Source organism: Sus scrofa, chromosome 18 (assembly GCF_054392235.1).
Source record: "Sus scrofa isolate SSC_HxYL_T2T_F1_AM1 chromosome 18, Sscrofa_HxYL_maternal_Yorkshire_Landrace_v2.0, whole genome shotgun sequence".
In the NCBI taxonomy this organism is placed as follows: domain Eukaryota; kingdom Metazoa; phylum Chordata; class Mammalia; order Artiodactyla; family Suidae; genus Sus; species Sus scrofa.
In genome coordinates this window covers 56,614,338-56,637,025 of record NC_139400.1, presented here as the reverse complement: position 1 = coordinate 56,637,025, position 22,688 = coordinate 56,614,338, and the positions used below count along the sequence as shown (strand labels likewise).

General features: G+C 40.5%; 1 protein-coding gene and 2 long non-coding RNA genes across 19 annotated transcripts in view; 2 read left to right on the top strand and 1 right to left on the bottom strand.

The window, feature by feature from the left end:
• The window catches only part of PALS2 (protein associated with LIN7 2, MAGUK p55 family member), a 125,818-nt gene that overhangs the window by 22,834 nt on the left and 80,296 nt on the right, over nt 1–22,688 (top strand). The gene's annotated exons all lie outside the window — the stretch shown is intronic.
• On the top strand, nt 3,891–9,840 carry LOC146395071 (uncharacterized). Its single transcript, XR_014834183.1, has 2 exons — nt 3,891–6,969; nt 7,260–9,840. It is a non-coding gene; the product is annotated as an uncharacterized LOC146395071 (long non-coding RNA).
• LOC146395070 (uncharacterized) overlaps nt 10,133–22,688 on the bottom strand; it is a 32,028-nt gene continuing 19,472 nt past the window's right edge. Inside the window, exon 2 of the long non-coding RNA XR_014834186.1 lies at nt 10,133–14,248. This is a non-coding gene — a long non-coding RNA (uncharacterized LOC146395070). The remainder of the gene's footprint in view (nt 14,249–22,688) is intronic.

The window sequence follows — 22,688 nt, the reverse complement described above, 5'->3', positions numbered from 1 at the left end:
GACCCACCCCACAGCAGTGACAACACTGGATCCTTAACTGCTAGGCCAGCAGGGAACTCCAGTGTTTACAAATATGGGGATAGCAAATGAAGGCATGTTGAAGTTACAGGAGAGGAGTAACTCTTGGGTCCTGGTCAACAGCGAGTGGGAGGGACTTGATTTGTCCCACAGGCAGTCACTTCCTAGAGGACCAGGGGCAGATTTTCTTGTGAGATTTGAGGAAAAGAGGTGCGGGACGATGCCCATGTATTGGATGCTGTGGGTGGAGGGGATTTTCAGTAAATGGTTAAGTGGTCGCCCCTTTTCCTTTCCCTGCTAACAAAGTCATCTGACTAAGGTAGTAAAGGTTTGAAATAGAGAATGTGAGCGAACCCAAGGGCAGCAGTATTTAGGGCTTTGCTGGTTTGGGGGGAAACAGGGAAGTTTGAGCATACTGAAAAACCTGGGGTAAGAGCAGGAAGAAGGGCGCTGAAAGGCAGGAAGGAGCTGTGGACACGGGAGTGAGGGCGGTGAGGACAGTGCGATTCCCCCGGGATTGTGTCTGGGCTGCGCGAATGGGAGTGAGTGCCGGCCAGCTGTCGCCAGGCCGCTGGGTGAATCTGTCCACTGGTGTCAGTGTGAACTGCACCAGTAATGCACCTGTATCAAACCAAAGCATGTGATGGAAATTCTGTTAAAAGCAGAAAACCACCATTATAGAAAAGGACTTGTAAGACTTTCTGCAGCGTTTGAAACTATTTTTTATGTCACCTTTTAAAAATCTACAAGAGACACAAATTACCGTCTTTTTAGTTCACTGTGTTACATGGCATCCAGCTCAGTCGGAAGCGAAGGGCTGGCAAGGACACCTAGTTGTGTCTGGTGTTGACGGCCACCATCAGGAGACAATGAGAAAAAGACTAAAACGGTACCAGCGCCCGGTGGTCAGTTTGCCATCTCCTTAGAGGGTTCCTTCACCACTTTGAACATATTGCGTGTTTCTCAAGTTTCTCACAACCAGGAGGGCTTCCTCATAAGCATTGTGAGGTCGAAGCCTAAAACCGTCTCTTCGTTTTGGATAGGATATGGCTGTTCTCGCTGAGCTAGGACCACTTTGGACTTTCTAAATTTCTGAGACTTTTGAAATAATCAGTAGGGCAGGGTTTTCACCTGGATGCATAGAAAGAAGTTGTCTTTTCTTGTCGATTGTGCTCGATGTTCCATAGGGGGACGCCCTGTGTGCGAAGACTGTTTGTTCCCCTCTCTTCTCACCTGAGAAGTCCTGCCCGGGAGACGTGGTTGAGTGGCATTAATACCTTTGAGAAGAGAATGTTTCCTTCGTATTCAGCATCAAAAATATTTTTTTTTTGTGCTTGGCATTCCCATTGTAGCTCAGCGGTAACAAACCTGACTAGCATCCATGAGGACACGAGTTTGATTCCTGGCCACGCTCAGTGGGTTAAGGATCCGGCATTGCTATGAGCTGCAGTGTAGATCACAGATGTAGCTAGGATCTGGTGTTGTTGTGGCTGTGGTGTAGGCCGGCAGCTGTAGCTCCGTTTCGACCCCTAGCCTGGAAGCATCCATATGCCACAGGTGCGGCTCTAAAAAGACAAATATGTGTATATTTGTGAGTGTGTGCCTATTTTTAATGCAGTGCCTTGTACTTACTTTATGTAATGTTTTGCTCAGTGCTTTACAGGCTGATAATAAGTAGAAGAGAACAAACAGCCTAAATGCTGAGTGAGATAAGAATAAAATATCCCAATTTGATAGCTAATTCCAGTAGCTTATATTTTTACATGGATGTGTCAATTTGGTATAATGATACTGTAATCTGAATTATATTTAATTACAAGTCATTGATTTTTGAGCCCCACTTCCAAGTTGGAGTGGAGTCAGTGGTGTGTGAGTTAAGAAAAATGATTTGGCTTAAACTAGCCAAATATGGCTATAAATGAACATGAAGCAGTTTTATGATGAATTAAGTCAGATTAAAAAGTTTCCTTTTGTTAAAATTAAACCTTTACACTTGTGAAGGCAAAGAATATACCTATCTTTTGAAAGTTAAAAATTTGTTTTAAATATTGATTTTAAGCATTATATTTTAATTGCATGTTTTATTAAAATACATTTCATGTCATAATGTATACAGAGAAGAATTTAATGAAGCGCGTTATCAAAGGACAGCCTGGTCTTCCCAGGCTTTTGCTGTCAAAGAAAAAGTTGTGTTTGTTTTGAGCTCTGTAAGAATGGTTGTAATTCTGATTTTTCTGCATTTAAGCTGGTGGTCTTTGATATATGAGGGGCATATTTTTTTGGTAGGTTCTCATATTAAAATTAAAAATTTTAATGCATGTATAGATGAAAGACCAACATGCTACCCAGTTCTTCTTACCTCTCTTTCTTGTTCCCCAGAGGCTACTACTTTGAACTTCTTAGCTGATTATTTTGGCACTTAGCTCCTTATCATTATAATGGTATGCTTATGTGAATGATTTCTTGATTTTTTTTTTTTTTGATTTTAACTATTATGGACAATGAGGATTAGCTCTTTTCCACTCTCCTCTCTCTTTCTTCTCTTTCTCATTATTCTCTGTACCTGATGTACACTTGTCACCATCTTCTTGAGAATCACTTTTGCCTTTCTCCTGGATTGCATCTTATTGTTCCTTTAGCTCATACCCTCTTCCCTTTTTTGTTTTGCCCCTTTGTTGCATGCTCAAAGGGCAGTGTTACCCTCTTTTTTTTTTTTTTTTAATTTTTCCAAGACCAAGTGTTGGTATATTAATTTTTGAAAACTTATAAGCAAGTCTGAAAATTTTTAACTGTCCTCACAGTTGATTGATAGATTGGCAGGGTAAAGAATTTTAGGGTGGCAATATTTTAAATGCATCTTTTCATCATCACCTGTCTTTAAAAGAAAAGTTCGAAAACTGGCCTGTTGTGGCGCAGCAGAAACAAATCTGACCAGGAACCATGAGGTTGTGGGTTCAATCCCTGGCCTTGCTCAGTGGGTTAAGGATTCGGCGTTGCCGTGAGCTGTGGTGTAGGTCACAGATGGGGCTTGGATCTGGCATTGCTGTGGCTGTGGTGTAGGCTGGTGGCAACAGTTCCCATTTGACTCCTAGCCTGGGAACCTCCATATGCCGAGGCTGCGGCCCTAAAAAGACAAAAAAAGAAAAGTAAAATTCAAAAACACTTTTCTTCCTGGAGTTCTTGTTGTGGCTCAGCGATTAATGAAATCTGACTGGCATTCAAAAGCTCTTTTCTTCCTAATTCTTGACATGTGATTGTGTTGGTTTTTTTTTTTTCTTTGTCTTTCGTGTTCTTAAATTTCACAATGATATGTCTTAGTATGACTGTTTTCAACTCTTACCATGTCCCATGTAGTGTAGCAATTTACTGCTTTCAGTTCTGTAAAAATATTGTGTTTCATTAATGTTTTTCTCCCCTCTGTGTTGTCTGTTCTTTCTTTAACTCTTGTTTAGATGCCCTCTATTAGGCCTCTGTTTCTGTTCTCTTCTATTTTTCTACCTCTTCTACTTTTTTTTTTTTAATTTTTTTGGTATTTCCCCAAATTTATCTTTCATGATTTCTTCTTTTTTTTTTTTTTTTTTGTCTTTTTGTTGTTGTTGTTGTTATTGTTGCTATCTCTTGGGCCGCTCCCGCGGCATATGGAGGTTCCCAGGCTAGGGGTCGAATCGGAGCTGCAGCCACCGGCCTACGCCAGAGCCACAGCAACTCGGGATCCGAGCCGCGTCTGCGACCTACACCACAGCTCACGGCAACGCCGGATCCTTAACCCACTGAGCAAGGGCAGGGACCGAACCCTCAACCTCATGGTTCCTAGTCGGATTCATTAACCACTGTGCCACGACGGGAACTCCTCTTTCATGATTTCTATTGCATTTTTTTTTTTTTTACTTCAGAAGCTCTTTTGTGTCTCTGGGATGTTCCTTTCCCATAGCAATCTTGTTCTAGTTCCAGGAATATAAAATTTTCTTATTTCACTGATAATTTTAATGATTGTTTCCTTCATCCTTGAATAGTTTTATTATTCCAAGTAGATTTTACCTGTTTATTCTGGCCTCTGTCATTCATGTTATGGGCTTTTCTCAGCATCTGAGATCCCAAGGTTAATAGCTCATTGTTAAGAGTAGAGAATTGGACACCTAGAGCTCGGTTTGCATTTGAGAGTCTCTGAAGCCACTCTGTGGCTGGATGGTTTGGGAGTAATGCATGACCTTGATGTTTGTATCTTTCCTCTTAGGCTGGTCGTATTCTCTAGAAAAGACCCTTTACATCTGCCTTGGCAGATAAAGACCAGGTTTGGGCTTTTGAGAGTCGAGAAGGAGAAGCAGGTGGAAGGATTGGCTCATTCCGTAGTCCTGGTTTCTGTAAGATTACATTGTCTTTTGTCCAAGACACTTCTCACCTTACTCCCTGCAGAAGATAATCCTCCAGTTTTCAGTGCCGCATGGCTGAGGGGGAAGGGCAGCAAGTACCCTGCAAGAAGGGTGGGGTAGGATTATTGGTAAGTCGTGTAAATAAAAAAGTAAGCAAGTATCAATTTCAAGAAGATAAAAATATAGCTATGGAGAAAGAGTAACTACAGTTTGTTAATGGATCAGCTAGTGACCTAATATTATCTGAGTCTCCTTATTGTGGTTGCCCTCACCTCAGGTACCTTGGGCTGCTAATTCCTGAGCCTTTGGAAGATTTTGTTATGTAAATGAAATGATTTTCTGCCTTTTTTCAGTAGCTAGTTTGGGTGTCCTGTAGTTCCTCTTTGATCGCTGTGTTTCACAGCTTCCAGAGTCACTTTTCTTTAATTCTCCATATCTTTGTAAACTTATGCCCTTAAAATAAAATTACACACACATCTTTATTACATTTTAGAGAGATTTTATGCAAGCGCAAAATTAGATGTTTATTTAACCTGGAAATGTTGATATCCTCTAAAAAAAAGTATTTGTTTACTTTTGTTTTCTTATTTACTGTTTTATCAAGCTCGATGTTTAATTTTGTCAAATCCAAGCATGCCAAAATTTCGGAGTCAGAGGGAAGGGTTTCTGCTTTCTAACCATTGTTATTTTTAATTTTTAGTTATGCCTGGGGTAATAGCTCTGTGATGAAGATTACCCTTCAGCTTTCTCATCTGAAAGAAGGTTGTTTGCTCTAAGAGCCACTACATCCATCCATGCCTTACTCCAATTTGAATTTTCTTTAGACCTCACCCCTGTTAACACAAGAAATGAATCAGCTCCTTTGACATATGGGTGCTATTACAAACTCAAGCTAATCCCCAAGTGACTTTGTATTTTACTTTGGTGTGTGTCATTTGTTGATTATATGGAATTTTATCCCCAGTCAGAGCTAAAATCTAGGTAATAAAAAGGAAAAATAATTCAGAGTATTAGTTAAGCGTTTACTAAACATTTGCTGATTACCTGTTATAGTCAAGGCTCTATCCTGGGAGCTATAATGGAAGAGAATGCTCTTGTTCTTGGAGAGGTTATACTTTAAAAAAAAGAAACAGGGAACAAACATGAAATACCTAGTGAATATTGGAGAACCATTCTTTCCACTTGTTTTACCAGATGTTTGTCTTTAAAAACAATCAGGGAAATAGGAAATGAAATTATTAATGTATGTATTCGCCTTAGATCTTGGCTTCATTTTTTAGCCTTTATAAAATAGCCCTTTTTTTGGAATCACATAATATAGTGACATAATTAAAATCTGTACCTGTTAGCACTCTTCCATCAGCATTTCTTGAATTTTCAGTAATTGTTTTTAACCCTCAAAGATTACTTTAGGAGAAGAATATGATAGAAAAAAAGGTAATTTGAAAAAAAGGGAAATGTTTTATATTCAGTGCTTTTCTTTCCTTTTACACTTCCGTACATAGATTTGATTCCATGACTGTTTACCTTCTACAGTACGGAGAGAGAGAGAGAGAATTGTATTTCAGTCGTCTATTGTTCTTGCAGGCATTTACTTTTGTCATCTGCTGCTCCTGAGCATGTTAGTACTGGCAACTCATTTTCTTCTCTCTTACTGAACTTTGCAACTGCTTCTAAGTTTCTCAAGAATATTTCTGATTTTATTACTGTGTCCAGATACTTGGCGTGGCAGTAGGAGTGAAGAGATGGCTGGTGTTGATCAGTAGAAATCTGTATATCTTCGCCTTCAGGGCTAAAATTATAATAAAGTCATACTGCCTAATGGCAAGACGACGACCTGGATTGGGTTGTGATGGTGGTTGTACAACTATAAATGTAATAAAATCCATTGAGTTTTTTTAAAAAAAGACTAGGACTTGGGCTTTCTTATGCCCAGTGTTGTCTCCACTGACCAGACTAAATTATTTCATGATTTTTCTTTATACATCTATCACTTGTCGAAGTGGAAGCCCTCCATGACGAAACGGAGCCCTTGCCAAGTGTTCTAATTTGTTAGCCTTTTTGTCTCTTGGATATTTTCCTTCTTTCTGTTTAGGGAAAATATTGAGGTTTTGCTTCACATAGGGATCATTTATGGGAAATGCTGCTTATAATCTGTGATAAAAGCTGGGAAAGATAAGCATGGTTTTGGGGCCAATCAGATAAGTTGAATTCTTGATAAACTTATTTTTTCATCATGTTGACTCACCTCTGGCAAGTCTCTTAAACTTTCCGGGCTTCATTTTTCCCATCTACAGACTGGAAATAATATTTCTATTCTCCAGCTTATGGCAGTTTTTTGAGACGACAGTGGGATAGGAAATGTGGGAAGGTAGTAATCTACAGGTGAGTAGTTAGCATTTGGACTTAAGGAGAGACTTCCAGCAACACTCAGGATTCTGAGTTAGAGCGAATGCGAAGATGAGCGTTAAAGTGACGAATGAAGGTGGGAGACATTGGACAACTCGCCTAAAAATGAAATTAAGGTATCTACGCAGTATGCAGGCTGGATTCAGTGATGGAGGAGTTGTAAAAAGTAAGGGTCCTGGAGTTCCCATCGTGGCGCAGTGGTTAACGAATCCGACTAGGAACCATGAGGTGGCGGGTTCGGTCCCTGGCCTTGCTCAGTGGGTTAAGGATCCGGCGTTGCCGTGAGCTGTGGTGTAGGTTGCAGACGCGGCTCGGATCCAGCATTGCTGTGGCTCTGGCGTAGGCCGGTGGCCACAGCTCTGATTCGACCCCTAGCCTGGGAACCTCCATATGCCGTGGGAGCGGCCCAAAGAAATAGCAAAAAGACCAAAAAAAAAAAAAAAAAAAAAAAAAAAGAGTAAGGGTCCTTAGACTTAACACTGATTCCGCGGATGGCTTGTGATTAAATTAGAGTGTGTGGGTTTCTGTTTATATTAGCAGAAAAGTCTAAAAGAACTCTTACAGAAGGGGCTCTTGAGAGCAGCAATAGTAGGAAATGCCTGCTGAGTCGCTTGGTGTACATAGAAAAGATGGCGTATGTGATCATTGTGCAAGTCGGAGCGTAACTGTGGCATTACAAAAGCGCGAGAAAAGTCCTCTGGCCTGATAAATATTTGTCAAGAATAAACATAGAACTTAATTCTCGGTCATCTCATGGTAGATACCCTGGAGCTACATGTAAAATCTGCACTTTTCCTTGTGTGTGGGAGGGAGGGGGCTCACAGTGGAAGGTACGTTGTTTTCATTTATTCCCACAGCGTCTTGAAGGCTCTTTTTTCTTTTTGAAATATAAAGGGTGTGATTAGGGTAAAAGTGAGGAAAATAATCTGATTTGTAGGATGAAAATGTAAAGAATTAAGACTAATTGTTAATGAGTTTCATTCATTGTGATTCTTAATTGTTGGCATTAAAGAAGTCTTACAAGTTAGAGTGCACCTGTGAAAATTATGAAAAGGTGTTATTTAATACGACCTAGACTGAAATGGCTTACTAGGAAAAAAAAATCCATGATAAAAAATACAAACTAATATGAGAGGCATGAGGTATTTAAGGAATGAAGTGTTCTGTATAAGGAGAATATCTTTGAGGAGACAAATCCATGAGTTGAGAAGTGAAGTTAAACATTTTCGCTTAGTAAAGTCTTGTATATAAGGGTACTTAATTTTATTAGGTAAAGTGGTTTTTCCTAATCCTATGAGTCTGTACAGAAACCTCTGAACCCTCATGATATTGACTCTCCAAATATGCAATTCATGGTTTGAGCAGCCCATTTGATCAGTTATTGTTGTGTTATGCAGGTATGCATAAATATATTAATTTTGTAAGGATTTTAAGATATGACCAGATAGAGCCAAGAGCCCTTTTAACTAACCCTTCTTTCAATATCTGCTCCTTCCTCAGAGGTACCTGTAGTACTTTGCTTTATATCTTTCCAGACCTGTTTCTGTATATTTACACATATATTTGTACCTGTAGAAAAGATAAAGTGGTGTTTTCTGTGCTTCATTTCGGAACATACCACACAATACTGTTTTATGACACTTGCTTTTTTCCACGGGGGGCGGGGGGAGCACATGTCTTGGAGAGCTTTTTGCATGTTAGTGTATATAAAACCACGTTCTTTTAACTGTTGGAGTTTATTCGCAGGATGGGATTTAGCCATTCCCGAGATGAGGAACTTTGAGACTGTGTCTGTTTTGTTTTGTTCTCTTCTCATGTTTTCCAATGATACCGCAATGAACATCCTAAAACGTTGCCTCATTGGAAGCAATATTACCAATTATCATGAAGCGCTTTCACTTGATAATAGGTTGTGATGATGAAGATTTAGTAGACACTTCGAAATTTTTTTTACTAAAAACATTACTTATAGGAGTTCCCACCATGGCTCAGTGGTTAACGAATCCAACTAGGAACCGTGAGGTTGCGGGCTCGATCCCTGGCCTTGCCCAGTGGGTTAAGGATCTGGCATTGCCGTGAGCTGTGGTGTAGGTTGCAGACACGGCTCGGATCCCGCGTTGCTGTGGCTCTGGTGTAGGCCAGCGGCTGTGGCTCCGATTGGACCCCTAGCCTGGGAACCTCCATATGCTGCAGGAGCAGCCTAAGAAATGGCAAAAAGACAAATAAATAAATAAAACATTACTTATATCCTGGTAATGGTGGCATGAAGAGGCTTGCAGTTCCCCTCTGCAAAAAGCAAATATAAAAGCGAACAAAATTGTCAAAAACAGCCATTTAGGGGTAGTGGAAGTTGACCCAGGGCAGTTAAAAAACTGTTCTGGCACAGCTGTTGGGACTTGGGGTGAGACCTGCGTGAGTCTGGGGCATTTTGGCCTGGGTGCCCCCCAGCTCCCTCTCCAGGCATGCTCCACTACTCTCTCCCCTCTCCTCCCCTCCCGAGTTGGAGAAAACTGAAGCTTTACCAGCTTGGGACTAGAAAATTGAAAAAATGGGACTGAGAAAACCAGCAATTTTGCTGCCAAATGGTGGAGGTGGAGGAGTAACTTGATTCGGGGAAGGGAGGAATGAGAGGGCACAAAAACCTGTGGCTTTGCAAGGTGCAAAGTGGTGGACTTGGTTGGAAACAAATGGAGAAAACCTGCTGCCTTGCTTGCTCAAGGTTGTGGACCTGGTTTGGGGTGAGCAGTGGACCACAAGAAATTTAATAGGGAAAATCCCAGAAATGAGAGAACCATAGAAGGGCTGAGATATGCTGTCCACACAGCTCTGGTTGATGGGGAAACTACGTATGTGAAGGGGAGACCTAAGAGAGCCTGCTGCCATGTTAAATGCATTCCCTGTTCTATACGCAAATCAACTGGCAGAGGCTGGACATCTTAAAGGCTCGAGATGTTTGAGCACAGCCATTGCCCAAGTCATGTGTTGACCATTAAGCTGTGCAGACATAAGCACAATGCGTGGGAAACCAAGCTAAAAAATAAAAGTAAGAATTAAAAAACTGAACAGAGATGTCTCAGCTGCATACCATGTAGGGAAACTAATTCTGCAGTTTAAGTCCAGATGAATTACTAAAAAAGACCCAACATCTCTGAAAAAATACAATAAATCTAGAGCTACTATATAATAAAAGTTCAGTTTTCAAATAAAAACTGCTGGATATGGGGAAAAAAAAAAAAAACTTATGAACACATGACCCATAATCATGTGGAGTCAGGAGTCAGTAGAAACTCCAAGTGGGTTTGATACTGTATTTAACAGAGGCTTCACACTGGCTATTTTATTTTTTATTTACTAGGGGTGCACCTGCAGCATATGGAAGTTCCCAGGCTAGGGGTTAAATCGGAGCTACAGCTGCTGGCCTGTGCCAGAGCCACAGCAATGCTGGATCCGAGCCATGTCTGCAAACCTACACCACAGCTCTCGTCAACTGAGCAAGGCCAGGGATCAAACCTGCATCCTCATGGATTCGTTGGATTCGTTTCAGCTGAGCCATGACAGGAACTCCCAAATGGGCTACTTTAAATACGTTCAGAGACTTGAAGGACAATATGTCAACACTTAGAAGAGAATACCAATAGAGAAATTAGAAAAGAAGAACCAAATAGAAATTTTAGATTTGAAAAGTACAATAATTGAAATGAAAATTTCATTGGATAGGCTCAGTAATAGATTTGAGGTGGCAGAGAAAACCTGAAGGTCAGTAAAAGAGTATTCAGTCCAAAGAAGGGAGAAAAAATACTAAGAAAGGTACACAGAGCCTCAGAGACCTGTGGGTCAGTGTCAGACATTTCAACGTAGATGTAATGAGAGTTCCAGACAGAAAGCAAGGAGAAAAAGAGGCAGAGAACAATTATCTGAAGAAATAGTGGCACCAAACCTCCCCAGATTTCATGGAAAATAAAACTTAAAGGGTTCCAGTAAGATGGAGTAAGCACTGTACTCCTTGTTTCTGCCACTGAATGTGCAGCTGCAACAACAGACAGCATGCGGAGTGAATGTGCAGCTGCAAGACTGGACAGGGTGCAAAGGCAGTAGTAGCAGACAGGTTGAAAAAGACAACGTGAAATTTATGTACCATTGAATCAATTGTAGGTTTACTTTTTTAGCTTTGGTATTCCCTGCACCTATCCCCAAACCCAGAGCAATCAGAACGGACAGATAGAACTCCAGAAACTTGCTGGTTCTGGCTTAAAGAGCAAGATGCTCAGCAGGAGTGCAGAAATCTCTCTCTTTCTTCCCCCTCTCTCTTTCCCTATGTTTTCTTGCCCCCAGGAGATCCTTTGGCAGCAGTGTTGAAGCAGTGACAACAGCCAAGAGGAGCCTAACTAAAAACTCCTAAGCAAGAAACCTTCCTCTTCAGTTGGAGGAATTACAGTTCCTGTTGTTTTGTGTGTGTGTTTTCCTGTGTTGTTTTATTGCCTGAACCAGGTCAGGAGCCCAGCTATAGAAAGGTCTCTGCAGGATGGGTTAAGCTATACCTCACATTTCCGGTTGGAGGATCAGGAAAGAGCATCCCAGACAACTTGAAGTGCCGGGCAGATTACAGAGGAGGTTTGAAAAGAGACTTCTTAAAGTTGTTTGTGCATGTGAGGTTTGCCCAGGGAGGAATGCGCAAGGCCAAGTTGGTGAAAACAGGAGAGATTTATTAAGGCATCGCAGAGGAATGGGCTGAACTCAAGGCGGCACCAGCCCTGACTGTGAGGAGGTGCCAGGCTCATCAAGGATCCGTGGCAGAATCTGTGGCTGGAGTTCCTGGCGGGATCTTGTGGCAGAAGCGATGGGGAAGGAGGAGGGGAAGGGCAAGGGGGGAGGAGGAGGCGTTAATCCTCGTAGGGTAACCTTCGCAGGTGGTTGTTTTCCGAAGGCCGTTGTTGCTGCCCAGCTTAAGCCTCCACATTCTGGAAAGGGTGTAGATTTTGTGCTGGGCTGTCGCCATGTCCACAGCAGGTCTCCAGTGTGAACAGCCACATTCCGGGGGGGTGGGTTGAGGAGGGTCTGTCTTCACCCTCCTGGGACCCTCTCAGTGCACGCCTGGGCTCATCTGTGAGATGTGCATACATGGATCTGACTCAGAAGAACATACATAGATGTTTAGTACTGAAATAGCAGTAGACCGCCAACTAAGTCCCCACTGGCTAGTGGGTGGTACATATGTGGGACAGAGTCAAATAACACTGAAAGTTTTGAACAGTTTACTGGTTTCTTATAAAGTTTAATACCACTAACCATGTGATTTAGCCATCTCTTCGGTATTTACCCAAGAGAAATGAAAACTTAAGCTCATAAACAAGGGTGCCGACAAGCATGGAAGGCTGAACTAAAATGGCATTGGTACCTTAGAGGGTCAGAATTTGAGACCTGAACTCAGCTGAGTCAGTTGCTTGCTAAAACAAAAATATCGGCACTCTGCTTAAGATTTCAATAAGACAGAGGCGTATATTATTAACAATGTACAGCGTACAATTCAGAATTCCTTGGCATATGAAGAACCTTGGAAAACCTTAACTCACATGAACAAAAATAATCATCAGACATCAGCACTGAGATGGCACAGATGTAGGATTCATCTGAGAAAGATTTAAAGCAGGTTTTATAAACATGCTTCAATAAGTGAGGGCGAGCGCTCTTGGAATGAACGAAAATATAGAATGTCTCAGTAAAGAAAAACTAAATGGAAATTTTGGAACTAAAAAATAAAATTCCTTGGACAAGCACAATAGCAGAATGGAGATGACAGTTCATGAACTTGAAGATAGGATCAATAGAAATTTATCCAAATTGAAAAAATAGGAAAATTGTTGAAAAAAATAATGAGCAGAGCTCCTGGGACCTATGGGATGATACCAGGAGGTTTAATATTATTTCATCAGACACCCAGAAGGAAAGAAGAAAGAGGCAAATACTTGAAGAAATTGTGGCTGAAAACTTATCAAATTTGGAAGACGTAAGCCTGTAGACTCAAGAGGTTCAGTGTCAAATGGGATAAGCCCAGTGAAATTCATGTCCAGAAACAACATAATCAGATTGGTGAACACAAGACAAAAAAATACAGAAAGCAAAAAGCAACTGATAAAGGAACTGTTTGAATGAATGTGGATGTCTCATCCTAGACTACAGAGGCCAGAAGGAAGTAAAACAATGTTTTAAACGGTCTGGGGGAGGGGGAGAGTGGTTGGAATGTCAATCCAGTGAAAATATTCTCCAGAACCTGCTTTCTTTTTTTTTTTAACTCAGAGGACTTCACTATGAAAACATTGCACATAATAGAAAATTGTTTCTAAGTAAGATTGCCAGAAAGTTACATTAGTTGCTTTTGCAAGGCACTTAGTTCACAATAAGAATATTGATAAGTTCATCAAAAATGGTAATTGATTTTCCATTTTGAATTAAACTTGTCGTAAGAGAATGAAAAGTACAAAGTGGATCAGTTATGTTTAGGAGATCCCCCCACTATGTAATTTTAAAAAATTATTATAGTTGATTTACAATGTTCTGTTAATTTTCTGCTGTACAGCAAAGTGACCCAGTTATACATATATATACATTCTTTTTCTCATTATCTTCTATCATGTTCCATCACAAGTGATTTGATATAGTTCCTTGTGCTATACAGCAGGATCTCATTGCTTATACATTCCAAATGCAATAGTTTGCATCCACTAACCCCACACTCTCAGTCCATCTCACTCCCTCCCTCTCCCCTTGGCAACCACAAGTCTATTCTCCAAGTTCATTAGTTTGTTTCTTTTCTGTAGATAGGTTCATTTGTGCCATATATTAGATTTCAGGTATAAGTGATATCATATGGTATGTATATGATAGCGCTTTCTGAGTTTCAGACTTCACTTAGTATGAGAGTCTCTAGGTCCGTCCATGTTGCTGCAAATTGCATTATTCTTTTTTATCGCTGTGTGGTATTCCATTGTGTATGTGTACCATATCTTCTTAGTCCATTCATCTGTTGAAGGACATTTAGGTTGTTTCCATATCTTGGCTATTGTGAATAGTGCTGCAGTGAACATAGGGGTGCATGTATCTTTTTCAAGGAAAGTTTTGTCTGAATATATGTCCAAGAGTGGGCTTGCTGGATCATATGGTTGTTCTGTATTTGGCTTTCTGAGGTACCTCCATGCTGTTTTCCATAGTGTTTATACCAGTTTACATTCCCACCAACGGTGTAGGAGGGTACCCTTTTCTCCACACCCTCTCCAGTATTTTGTTATTTGTTGACTTGTTAATGATGGCCGTTCTGACTGGTGTGAGGTGGTACCTCCTTGTAGTTGTTTTTTTTTTTTTTTTTTTTTTTTTGTCTTTTTGCCATTTCTTGAGCCACTCCTGTGGTATATGGAGGTTCCCAGGGTAGGGGTCGAATCAGAGCTGTAGCCGCCGGCCTACACCACAGCCACAGCAACACCAGATCCGAGCTGCATCTGTGACCTACACCACAGCTCATGGCAATGCCGGATCCTTAACCCACTGAGCAAGGCCGGGGATCGAACCCGCAACCTCATGGTTCCTAGTCGGATTTGTTAACCACTGAGCCACGACGGGAAGTCCCTTCCTTTTAGTTTTGATTGGCATGTCTCTAATATTTAGTGATTTTTTTTTTTTCTGAGATTGCCAGAAAGTTATACTAGTTGCTTTCGTAAGGTACTTACTTACTTCATAGTAGGAATATTGATATGTTCATTAAAAATGGTAGTTTTCATTTTGAATTACGCTTGTCATCAGAGGATAAAAAGTACAAAGTGGGTCAGTTATCATGATTAAATTGTGGAACCCCCCCAAAATATGTAATTAAAAAAAAATTGTTTTCACGGTGGAAAAATGTAATTAATCTCCTGTTATTAAGATTCATTTTTCACTGACACTTTGAATAATTAGCGATAGTCACAAGAGATGATTGAAGAAATTGAATTCTATAAAACCATATTGAACATATTTTTGTAAATCAGTCATTTAAATTTATTGTATAATAATGTGAGTCATATCAACGTCATTTCTATTTTATAGATAAGGAAATAAGTGTGTAGTTAATTGTTTTTAATGCTTTATTGCAGAAAATGAGGTTAAAATTAAAACCTATTTTAATCACTCCTTTCGCTGTATATATTCTCAGCATTTATTTTGATAGGTCTTTTTGAGGCAATCCATTATTCTTATAACAAATGATGAAATGAGGACCTCTTGATGGAGTTGTGATTAATACAACCTGTTTAAAGTTTGGCAGTATATGACAATTGAAAAATCACACATCCTGTGACCTAGCAATTCCACTCTTAGTGTTGATTTGACAAATGATGCATGCATAGATATATATGTGTGTATAGATACAGATGTACTCTTATAGGTGCTGATTGCAGCACTGATTATAAATGCAAAAAGTGAAGCAACTTGTATATATTTCATTAGAGGACAGACCAAATGTAGGTGCGTCTATGTGAAGTGCTAGCTATATTGAAAAGGATGAGCTCTAGTATGAAAATATTGCTAAGATTTTTGTTAATAAGACAGTGTTATTCATGTAAATAAAAAAGGATGTATTCAACTACAGGGACAGATTTTGGTGGAAAGTCTAGAAAGGAAGTCTCTTTGGAGAAAATCAGTTTTTGTGTTTATTTAAAAAAAAACTCCAAGGAGTTCCTGTTGTGGCTCAGCAGGTTAAGAACCTTACTAGTATCCGTGAGGATACAGGTTTGATCCCTGCCTTGCTTAGTGGGTTAAAGGATTTAGCATTGCCATGAACTGTGGTGTAGGTTGCAGACATGGCTTGGATCTGGCATTGCTGTGGCTCTGGTGTAGGCAGACAGCTGCAGCTCCGATTTGACCCCTAGCCTGGGAACTTCCGTATGCCACAGGTGTAGCCCTAAATAGAAAAAAAAAAAAAAATTTCAACGTAGTTAAACTCTTTTACCATACAGGTGTACATATATATATACACACACACACACACACACACACACGTGTACATATTTTTGTGTATGTGTGTGAATATATATTGTTTTTAAAATAACAGAGTTTTTAAATTAGTTTTGCATCAAAACTTTAACATTTTTACTCCATTATCTTCTAGTATTAAATATTACCAGTAATAAGTGGCATGGAGTTAATTATTCATCTTATAAATTCTTTTCATTTCTTTCTGAAAATCTTCACCTCCCTCCTTTTAATCTTCAACATTTTGAAGTTTCACATGGGTGTGTTCAGATCTGGGTCTTTTTCATTCATTCTGAAGTATTGTGTGACATTAAATTCAAGGATATTCTCTTCTGTTACTTCAGCAATTTCCTCCGCATCCTGGTCTCTGATCTTGTCCTGTGAAACTCCTGTTAGGAACTGTCAGACTTGATTTTAAGTTTTCTCATATTTCCATCTTTGCCTCTTGTTCTGCATTTGGGAGTTTGCCTTGACTTGATCTTCCAGATGAGCAGTTTCAACCTCAGCATTCTATCATTAGTCTGCTGTTTGACTTTTTTTTTTTTTTTAATTTGACAATACTATTTATTTATTGTCTTTTTAATGGCTGTACCCATGGCATATGGAGGTTCTCAGGCCAGGGGTCGAATCGGAGCTGTAGCTGCCAGCCTACACCACAGCAACACCAGACCCGAGCCACGTCTGTGATCTGTGCCACCGCTCACGGCAATGCTGAATCCTTAACCCACTGAGCAAGGCCAGGGATTGAACCCACGTCCTCATGGATCCTAGTCAGGTTCGTTACCACTGAGCCATGACGGAAACGCCTAGAATACTATTTTTAATTGTGAGGACCTTTTTCTTATTCTCGGGTTGCCTTGTTTTCTCCCTTATAGTGGCCTATTCCTTTATGAATGCAGTAGCCTCTCACATATCTTTGAGAATGCTAATAAAAATAAAATTTTTAAGTTCTCTTCTCAGCACCATCTGTTTGCCTTACAGTTTAGTTTGTTCAGCTTTGTTCCCTGTCATTGATGTGTTTCTCAGATGTCTGATGATCTGTCATGGTTGGTTTATATTTATAAATGAAGGCATAGGCTGATTAGTCCAGAATGCACACCTGCTGAGGAGGTCCTCCGTGGCTGTGTAGGCCGCCTGCCCCCTGCCCCAGCCCTCCCTGGAATGGGAAGGGTGAGGAGGCCCTGAGCAGGTGGTGAGGCTGTCCTCAGGCAGGCTTCTTCAGGTATTGAGGCAGAAAGCTGGTGAGCAAGCTGGAAACCCTGAAAACAGCTAACCTAAGAATTTATTTACCCTGGAGGTGGACCACATGGTACGAGGCTGTGAGCGGAAGATGAGAAGGGGCGAGGGAAGGTGGTGCCCCCCACCACCCACACGCCTCGCCTCGAAGGCGTGGGGTAAGGGGAATCTTTGGTTGTCGTGATAACCGAGGAGCACTGCGGGCATCTGGTGGGGAACAAAGCCGCGCCAAAGGGTGAAGCGCGTGGCTTCCTCGGGGAGAAACCCGGCTGCAGCGCATTCGCTCCTGGACGTGGCGTCTCCCTCCCCCACGCCCCGCCTTTAGCGTCCGTGGTGAACACGCAGGTGTACCTCAGCCCCTGTGTCCTAGCTCAGGCCCCACCTCCGTGGAAGGAGCTGTTCCCAGGCGGGACCTGCCCCCGCCGCCCCGGGAGGGGTTTGCGAGTGCGCCCCTGTGTGCGCCGTTCCCTCTCTGCTCTGAATGGCTGCCCGTCCATTGGGCCTGCCCTTTTCTTGTGTTGACTCCAAGCTTAGGTTTTCTCTGGAAGGCTTTGGGAAATGTAGCTTCGGGTTTTGTCTTAAGGCTTTAAACACCAATCATAAATTCCAGGTTTTTCAATAGGATGAGCTGTTTGGTTTTTTGGACTAAAATGCCTTCCACCGGTGTCTCCCTAGGTTCTCATCGTCTTAGCGCCCTGCCATCCCCATTAAAGAAAGAGCTGACCTTTTACCCCTTCCCAGTTCCAGTGCTCAGACCACACTAATAAGGCACTAGGAGGTATTGTTCCGGGAGTTTCTATGCATTATTCAGTTGCAGCAACTGTGTGAGACAGATACTATTGTCATCCCCACCTAACAGGTGAAAGAAACTGACTTGGGGAGGCTGTGTGATGTACTCAGGTTTTCAGGACTGGTTATGTGGTAGAGCCCAGGCTCTTAACCACGATGCTGTATCACTTAATTCTGTGATTCCCTCATAGTGTTCTTGTCATCATGCTTTATTTACGCGTTTTAGATGGAGGTTTTGGAGGAAAGTAGTGTGGCTCTTTTCTTCAGTACCTCCCATCATGCCTGGCCTATAAGCTCCCAGCTAACACTGATAAACTTAGCTGAGCTCGTTCAAAGCGTGACTTTCTTTGACTCAATATAACTAAATTAGAATTTCAAGATGTTAATTTGAGAGCTAAAATATTGATTATGTGTTGTCATTTTATAGGAAACAATTGTTTTGTTTCTTTTTAGGGCTATACCGGTGGCATATGGAAGTTCTTAGGCTAGGAGTGGAATTAGAGCTGCAGCTGCTGGCCCACGCCACAACCACGGTGGTGCCAGATCCAGGCCTCATCTGCGACCTATGCTGCAGCTTTTGGCAACGCTGGATCCCCAACCCACTGAGCTTGAGGACAGGGATCAAACTTATATCCTCATGGACACTATGTCTGGTTCTTAACCTGCTGAGCTACAACAGGAACTCTGAAAACAATTGTTTTTATTAACCTAGCAATTTAAATGAATTCTTCCTGTTGTGATCGAATCAGTTGTATGAATATTGTGTCAAAGTTTAATTATAAAGAAATCCAAGTTGAATCAGATTTCTGCAGGTTCCTTTTTTGTATACCATTTCTTGGAAATGTATCTTAAAAAATTTTTTTTGCTGCTCTATTGCTAATACATTAGAAGTAGTTGAAATGGCTTTTAGATAACTCCCTTTAAATTATGCTTAAATGTTTCCAAATACACACAGGATAAGATTTTGGTTTTCATTTTCTGGATCTGTAAATTATGTGGTATGATTCTGGTGAAATGTTATTCTGTCTATAAAGAGCAGAGATGATTTTTAACATCTTATAAAAACTTAATTTACTTGTCACATTTTCATTGACGAATTCAGTTCATTGAATTGAATGAGAGTGAATATACCACCAAATGTGTTTTCAAAAGGATTTTTAATATTAAAACAGGCTGTAGTCCTAATTTATTAAAAAATGGTTCATTTAATTACAGTTCTAAAACTGGGTAGAAATGCTTTTGTAAAAACAATTCTAAACAGTTTTTGGAAGAGAATATCGGTGGGTAAATACCATTCATTTTGTTAAATTTGCCTTTTTACTAAACTGTATTATACAAAGTTAGAAATACACACACACACACACACACACATACACATGAAGTATCACTGTAAAAGTTTGCCATTTTAGACTAAGTATTAAAAGATAATACTTCTGGGAGTTCCTATCATGGCACAGTAGAAACGAATCCGACTAGGAACCAGGAGGTTGAGGGTTTGATCCCTGGCCTCACTCAGTGGGTTAAGGGTCTGGCGTTGCTGTGGCTGTGGTGTAGGCTGGCAGTTGTAGCTCTGATTCGACCCCTAGCCTGGAAACCTCCATGTGCCGCAGATTTGGCCCTAAAAAGCAAAAAAAAAAAAAAGCTACTTCTGTCTTTAAGGATTGTTACGTAATTCGTGGAACATCATCACCGTCATCGTTTTTATTATTGTTGCTGCTTTCGGAGTTGCTGTTGTGGCTCAGTTCCTGTGGCTCAGTAGGTTAATGTTGTGTCTGTAAGGATGTGGGATCCATCCCTGGCCTCCGTCAGTGGGTTAAGGATCCATTTCTGCTGCAAGCTGTGGTGAAGGCTTGCAGCTGCAGCTCTGATTCACTTCCTGGTGCGGGAACTTCCATATGTCACAGGTGTGGCCTTAAAAAGAAAAAAAAAATTACTGCTTTGTAAACTGTACCACATTTTGCTGATTCCAAGTATCATACGTACATTTAAATAACAGTATGTAATTTTAAAACTATTATTGATTTTGGTAGCAGAGAAATGTTACATTTTTGCAATTGAAGCTGAATTATTGAATTTTATTAATGTAGCAGACTGTTAGTTGCTGGGAATATAGGTGTGAACAAGACAGATTTCTGCGCTCATCAGATTTAAGATTTTAGAAAGAAAATTATACATTAAACAAGTACTTACTAAAGTATTTAATTACAGGTTTATCAGAGTAATAAAGCACAGAATACTATGAAAAAATATAGTAGGAGAACTTATCCTAATTGGATCATTCAGGGCCATAGAAGTTCTGCTCGTGCAGGGTAGGTGTGAGTTAGGTACACAAGGGTGGTGGTAGTTGAGGGAGGACTTTGCATCAGGCCTGGGAACCATTGGGGCGACTAAAGCTACAAAGGGTGGTACAGATCGCTGAACCCAGGGATGTGTTTAAAAGGCTTATAGGCAGTACCATTTATATATTAATTAGTTCCTTGCGTGAGATAGATAAATATATATATGTAAATAACCCACAAGGGATTTACATATATGTAGAAGGCTCTGTGTAGTCTGGGTAAGAAATGTTGGTTAGGACTCCTGAGGGAGTAATGGAAACAAGTTGGATTCTGGAAATGTTTAGGAGGTAGAATCTACTGCTTCCTTTGCTCCAAATTAGTTTCTATTCCTGCCATTTTCAGACTTTGAAACATTTTTGCTATTTTTGTCCATTTTTTTTCCTTTTTAGGCTTTCTTTTTATTCTTTAAGGTTTTCTTTTAAACCTTTATTAATACTTTTCTCCTGTTTTAATAGAGATTCTAAAGGAGAAGACAGTAAACCCCAGTAGTCAATCTACCATATTTAATTGAACTGACTCCCCACTGACTTGAAATGTCACCTTTTGCATATGTTAAATCCTGTTTAGCTATTCAGGGTTTTTCTGTTGCTGTGCCAGTATTGCACGAGTTTAATTTACAGTGTTTTTGTATATGATAGCATAGGCACCTCCCTTACATTTATGCTTGCTTTTTTCCAAGAGTATTATCTGGTTTTGCATGTTTTTCTGTTTTAGGTAAATTTTAGAATGACTTTATCCAAATATCCTGTTCTATTAGGATTTCTTTTTTCTTTCTTTTTAAAAGAATCATTTGGAGAGAATTAACTTTTCTTTTTTTTTTTTTGCTCTTTTAGGGCTGCGCCCACAGCATACGGAAGTTCCCAGGCTAGGGGTCCACACGGAGCTGCAGCTGCTGGCCTGCACCACAGCAGCAGGGGATCCGAGCCACATCTGTGACCTGTAGCTCACTGCAGCACCAGGTCCTTAACCCACTGAGGGGGCAAGGGATCGAAACCAGGTCCTCCTGCATACTAGTCAGCTTCATTAGCTCGGAGCCACGATGGTGACTCCCGGAATTAACATTTTTATAGTACTGGATATTTCTACCCAGAACAGGGTTTCTTCATTTATTTATTTTAAATGTCCTTTAGGGAGCTCCCATTGTGATGCGGGTTCAAACCCTGGCCTCAACTCAGTGAGTCAGGGAATCCAGCCTTGCCTGTGAGCTCTGTGGTAGGTTCCAGAGGCAGCTTGGATCCCACGTTGCTGTGGCTATGGTGTAGGCCAGCAACTGTAGCTCCAATTTGACCCCTAGCCTGGAAACTTAAGCTACACCTGTGGCCCTAAAAAGCAAAAAAAAAAAAAAGTCCTTTAGTATATTTTATATTTTCTTCATAGCTGAACATTTTTATTTTAGCCTTATTATTATTTTTTTTTTGGTCTTTTTTTGTCCTTTTAGGGCCATACCCACAGCATTTGGAGGTTCCCAGGGTAGGGGTCTAATCGGAGCCGTTGCCACTGGCCTATGCCACAACCACAGCAATGCTAGATCCAAGCTGCGTCTGCAATCTACACCACAGCTCACGGCAACGCCGGATCCTGAACCCACTGAGTGAGGCCAGGGATCGAACCCACAACCTCATGGTTCCTAGTCAGATTCGTTTTCCCTGCACCATGACGGGAACTCCCTATTTTAGCCTCATTCTTTATTTATTTTGTTGCTGTTATGAATGAGATCGCTTTTTACCCCAGTGCTATTTTCTAATTGACCTTCACTGTTACTTAGAAAACTTGGTTTTTCTATATTTCTTTTGTGTCAAGCCACTTAGCCAAATTCTCATAACAGACTTTAATAATTTTTCAGAAAAGTCTAGGTAGATACTGTCTGCAGTTTTTTGTTTTTTTAATGGCACATCTTATGACATTGATTAAAACTTTCAATATAGTTTTGAGAAGTAGTCTTAGTAGGTATTCTTCTTAACTTTAATGGTAAAGCTTCTGACATTTCCTCCATTAAGTATGATGCTTTATATAGATTCTGGTATAAGATTACTCTGGATTCCTTCTAGTCTTACTGTAGTAAGATTTTTCCATTAGGTTTGAACTTTGAGTTTTATTTGATGTATTTGAAGCATTGAGATGACTGGAATTTTTCTTATACTATGATAATAAGTTACATTATATATTTCTTATACTATATTAAATTACATTATATTTACATTGCTAGGACAAACTACATTTGAGTATTGTTATTTTTTAAGGCATTGTTAGATTCAATTTGCTAATATGTTTGTGATATTTGCATATATGCTTATAAGGGATTTTAATATATGCTTTTCTTTTTTTAATTGAGTTTTGAAATCCACATAGAAATTAGAAAGCTTTCAGTTTTTCCTATGTCTTCCCCACTGCCCCTTCAGTTGCACCCACAGCATATGGAAGTTTCCAGGCCAGGGATCAAATCTGAGCCACAGCTGCAGCAGTGCCAGATCCTTAACGCACTGCACTGGGCCAAGGATTGAACCTGTGCCATCTCAGAGACAACATTGGA